Source organism: Bufo gargarizans, chromosome 11 (assembly GCF_014858855.1).
Source record: "Bufo gargarizans isolate SCDJY-AF-19 chromosome 11, ASM1485885v1, whole genome shotgun sequence".
Lineage (NCBI taxonomy): Eukaryota > Metazoa > Chordata > Amphibia > Anura > Bufonidae > Bufo > Bufo gargarizans.
The window spans coordinates 24,198,804-24,204,842 of NC_058090.1; positions in this window are offsets into that span (position 1 = coordinate 24,198,804).

Below are 6,039 nucleotides of genomic sequence, written 5' to 3' on the forward strand. Positions count from 1 at the left end.
CTGGCAGAGGCCCTGAGGACTGCGAGTGCGGTCACAGGTTTTCAATATAGAACCGTAACAAAGTCGCGCTGTATGCGGACGATTTGCTTTTATTTCTAGATAACTGGGAATCATCTCTCCCGGAAGCCATGACAATCATGAATTATTTTGGTAAGCTATCTGGACTAGTCATCAACTGGTCAAAATCTGTCCTGATGCCACTGGATCAGGGGGGAAATTCAACCCCGTATAGTACAGGGGGCCTACAAGTAGTCACATCCTTTAAATATTTGGGAATACAGGTATCTACCAATACACAGGAATTTGAAGACTTAAATCTAACACCACTGATTAATGGTTTTAGAGGTAAAGTACAAGCACGGACTAGACTGCCCCGCACTATAATTGGACGCACTCATCTACTGAAAATTATTCTTATGCCCAAACTTTTATATCTTATATATAATGCCTGGATCTGGATTCCACTCAGGTTCTTTTATAAGGTGAATGCTGCAATATTTAGAGATCTAATATGGAAAAGAGGTACCCCACGTATAAAACTTAGTACACTACATAGGCCAAAAACACAAGGGGGACTAGCTGTGCCAGACCCGTGGGTGTATTATCTAGCAGCCCAATTATAACATACCAGAGGTTGGGGGATGGCGAGAAGATAAAGGCAGCAGGAAGGATAGTCAGGCATCTAATTAACCGACAATGTCTAATGTCAGCCTTAGAAGATGGGACTTTCCAAGCCCGAGGCACCCAATACCAGCTGCTACGTACAATACATAAAGTTTGGTGGAAATCCAGAGACATAGCTAAAATAACTGGATTTACAATTTATACCCCAATCTGGACCAACTACATTGATAAAGAGATAGACAAAGTATCAGATATACAGATATGGACCTAGTCGGATGACTCAATTATACTCTGAGAAAACCTTTAAAAGAGTTTGCACAAATACAACGAGAATTTAACATACCCCAAAAGTTATTTTCTGTGTATTTACAACTAAGGCATGCTACACATCCCAGGAGAAACAAGAGTTATTACACCTGCGCCAAAACATACCGTTCTAGATCTCACGGCCGCACGGAACTACAACTGGGGTGATAGCCCTCCACTATAGAACTCTCATGGAAATGCAACATAAAAACAGACCACTACAATTATATGCTAAATGGAAAAATTATATTGGAGAATTGACAGAGGAGCAGTGGGAGGGAGTGCTGGCGGTGAGTGAGGCACATAGGGTATCTCAATTATATATAGAATATATAGAACTCCGGTATTGTTGAAAAAAAAAAAAGGGGCTATCGAGTGGATGACAGTTGCCCAAGATGGGACACACATAATGCAGATCTAATACACCTTATGTGGAACTGTCCAAGACTTAGAAGATATTGGACAGAAGTCATGGGACTAATTAATACTGTATTCCACTTAAATGTAGATATTTCACAGTTGACGTGTATTCTAGGTTATATTAAAGAGAACCAGTCACCGGGATTTTGTGTATAGAGCTGAGGACATGGGTTGCTAGATGGCGGCTAACACATCCGCAATACCCAGTCCCCATAGCTCTGTGTGCTTTTATTGTGATAAAAAACGATTTGATACGTATGCAAATTACCCTGAGACGAGTCCTGTCCCGGACTCGTCTCGCGGACAGGACTCATCTCGCGGACAGGACTCGTCTCAGGGTAATTTGCATATGTATCAAATAGTTATTTTTACACAATAAAAGCACACAGAGCTATGGGGACTGGGTATTGCGGATGTGTTAGCCGCCATCTAGCAACCCATGTCCTCAGCTCTATACACAAAATCCCGGTGACAGGTTCTTTTTAAAATAATGCCTAGTATGCTAAAGAAAAAAATTGCTATTATGCGTATCTTATACCAGGCAAGAAAATGTATTGCATATCACTGGATTGATCAGCAGCCCCCGAAGATACAGGAATTAGCGAGCAGAGAGAATAGAATGTAGGCAGACAGCAGGAATTGTATTGGAGGGAGTGTAGATCTCGCCCCGAAGGTTACGCTGGGCGAGATATTAAGAGACTGATTATGTTTTGTTCAGGAGCCCAGTTACTGAACAGTTAGTAAATGGTAAATTCGGGGCCTGGCTTGGTTGGAGCGGTGAATAGGTGGTGGTGGGATTCACTACTCCACTCCATTACAGAGACTGGGGGAGACTCGGCCCGTTCAGCTGAGGAAAGAGTCCCTCATTACAGGTACATATAAGTCCGAGGGAACCAGCAGTGTCTCTGCAAACAGGCCCAGCTGAGCGACGCCGCGCATGCACCTCCTCCCTCTAGTCACTGCCTTTGAACTTCAGAAAATAGCTGCGCACTTGTTGAGCCATCTTTGGTCCCACAGTAGTGAATGGAGGGGGGACCAGCGCATGCACAGATTGCTCTCTATTCACTGCTTTGAGGCTTCCTGGAAATAGCCAAGTACTCTCATACAGACTGGGGACTGGCTGAACTGTGGCAACCCTCTTGAATGTATTAGCAGTATGCATTGAACCCCCTAAGCTCCCCCTAGTGGTGACTTCAGGGAACCAGAATTGTATCATTTCATTATGTCTGTGCTGGGGATCTGGAGCTCTGTATCAGGAGCACTACTGAGAAATGACCATAACAATGGATCTGGTCAGTCTGCAGCCCAGTGTTTCCCCCGAGCTGTCCCCTCATTGCACTTTTTACATCCGTAAACCACCTAATATCTGAGAACAAAATGACCAAAACTACCCTGTGCGACATGGCGAGGCAGCCTCCTGGACGGCAGATACCTTCTGTTCACTGTAATTAGTTCCTACTTGTAATGAAAGGGAGGTCACCCAGTCAGGGAGGTCGCTAGGCAGCCTGAAGAATTACTCTAAAAGAAGATGAAAAAAAAATAATGGTAAGTACCAATAATAATAATAATACGATGAAATGAGCACATTTTTTTGGTTCGTGTTTTTATTTTACTTTTTGCTTTTGTGCCATAAGATTTGATCCATTTGACACTTTTATGCTGCGCTCGCATAATTAAATTTTTAATTTTGACAGACTTGCAGATTGTGCGCCAGTTCTTGCCTAATTTCATGGGAGGAGCAAAGTTATGGCAGAAATAAACGGATATATTTAGCTGAAACAAAACCGCAAAAAAAACTGAATGTCACAGAAAGAGGAATTTCCTCCAGGAAAGGTACGTCAGCATCTTCTAGGACGTCTTAAGCCGACTATAAGGGCCAGGAAGTCCGCAAAAGATGTCCCCTTAAGTGGAATAACCTTTGGAACAATAGATTGTATACAACTGCTCAGCAATGGGAGCAAGATACAATGTGTACGCGGCGCCCCTTTAAGGGAGTGCGACACCTGTAGGGTTTACTTACTAATATTAGATCAGACATGTTATTGTCTAACAGAATTTTTTTTTTTTTTTTTTTTTTTTTAATTGTATGTGGTTATGGGGGCAGCCATCTTGCCTGAGCTTCTGTTCACAGCATTCAAAGATTTGCTTTACAGCAGCCTCATGGATTATTGGAAACTGTAGACTAGAGATAAACCATTCACCTCTATGGATGAGTGTTGTGGGCATGCTCTGTGACCTGTGCAGAACTCATTGTGCAGGGAGGGAGAAGGAGACAAGTGTTACATCACCTATTGATTTCTATTGGGGATTGTGCATAAGTCATTGTACAGGGAGGGGGAGGAGATGATCTGTGAACAGCACCTATTGTAAATGTTGGATCTTGTGTTATATACGATACCTGTCCTGGTAATCCTGCCTGTGATAATATTGAGACGACTGCTAAGAAGGTAATGTTTACAGAAGTGTCAGACTGTTATAAAAACAAAATGTGTTTGCGATAAATACTTGACTTATAGAATAGGTCATTCCCTTTAGGCTACATGCACGCGAAAAAAAATAAAAAATAACAACATGTCCTAGTCTTGTCCGATTTGCAGACAAGCATAGGCATTGTTACAATGGATCCGCAAAAAAATGGATGCCATATGGACGTCATCCGTTTTTTGGGCGGACAGCAAATCACATACAGTCATGTGCATGTAGGCTTAATGTGTATCCTCATGGCAGTAGTATACACCATGGAGTTAGTGAGATTTATGGGTCAGCAACTTCATGGTGGCCAAATCGGTCGTCACCCAGCTTTACCCGAATCAAAAAATTGTTAATGAAACTTTTAGCAATTAGATTAGAATTAAAACTCCTGGTGCTCGGAGACCCGGGCCCATCCGCTGCTCCACAGGAGGCACCATCGTACAGAGCAGGGTCCAGGAGAGGACACGAGGCCTTACAGTGCCGCAACCTCCACAGAGCCAAGAACCAATCATTATCCCACAAATGTACCTTGTAAAAGTCAGCGTTTATTATCTAATGAGGTAATAAAAACAGGGATGAGTTCATTAACAGCAGACGACATGTACCATTTGCAGATAATATATATTATACATTCACCTTCTGTTTAATATATAACACACCCTATATCCTTCATAAAAGGGGCTATCAAAGATAAAAAAAAAAAAACATGGCCGTCTTCTGGCGCCACCCCTGTCTTCAGGTTGTGTGTGGTATTGCAGCTTAGCCCTATTCACTTCCATGGAGCCGAGTGGCAATAGCAGACACAATCCATGGGCGGGCATCGCACAGTTTCTGGAAGAAAGCCGCCATGATTTTCTAATCCTGCACAACCCCTATACATATCGCCCTGTGGGATCCTGCACAACCCCTATACCTATCGCCCTGTGGGATCCTGCACAACCCCTATACCTATCGCCCTGTGGGATCCTGCACAACCCCTATACCTATCGCCCTGTGGGATCCTGCACAACCCCTATACCTATCGCCCTGTGGGATCCTGCACAACCCCTACACCTATCGCCCTGTGGGATCCTGCACAACCCCTATACATATCGCCCTGTGGGATCCTGCACAACCCCTATACATATCGCCCTGTGGGATCCTGCACAACCCCTATACCTATCGCCCTGTGGGATCCTGCACAACCCCTATACCTATCGCCCTGTGGGATCCTGCACAACCCCTATACCTATCGCCCTGTGGAAAGAATTTGCATTGCATTAATATCAGTCGCAGTGGAGTCAATGTCCTTACAGATACCAATAGCTCCACAGGGGGCATGGATCTGTCACAAGGGTATGTATACTTTTTCAACCCCATATTTTCTTGCTCAATACTTCTGAAATAAAGCAACTTTTTAAATGCTTTTGATTAAGAATCTTTTATAAATTTGTATGTTTACAGCTCCTCTACCAACCCATGTGTCTCCATGGTTACAGACTACAAACAAACTGTAGTCTGATCTTTCTGTTGTGGACTAATACAAGACTGATCAGACCACAAAGGATTGTCTATAGTGTGTAACCATAGTGACACATAGGTCTGCGCTCTGTAAGCGGGAGGAGGTTTAAAGGGGTTGTCCAGGATTAGGAAAAAAAAACTTCTGCTTTCCCCTGCTACACTGATCCATGGGTTGTGTCTGGTACAGAATAAAAGCAGCCATGTATTTCCAATCGTAGAAAACCTCTTTAATACAGACGCTTCATTGTAGTCTCACAAAAAAATGCTTGCAAAAGTATACACACCCTTCAATCACTGTATGATGAAAAGTCATAGAACTTTATTATACATTGTTTCAATTCCTCATTATTTCCAAGATCTTTGTAGCATTCAGAAGGTGAACTGCTCACACAGCTGCAGTTTGTTACAATGTATGAGTGTGGGTGCCTTCATGTTGTTTCCTACACTGACACATTGTAACAAACCTTCAGAGAAAGTTTTAATTCGCTTTGTTCAAAGAAATCTTACAAAAGGAATAGAAACACTTGTCTGGAGAACTGCGAAGCTTTTCATTGTACGTAAAATTGTAAACCCCCTTTAAGTCTGGTGCACATGGAAGTAGGCGTCCTGTGCCGCATCTGTACCCAACATTTGTCAAATAGATCCAAGTAAATAGATTGCCTTCATATGGGATCTGATGGAGAGGAATAGCCTAAAGCCACTGCACCCCAATGCAAA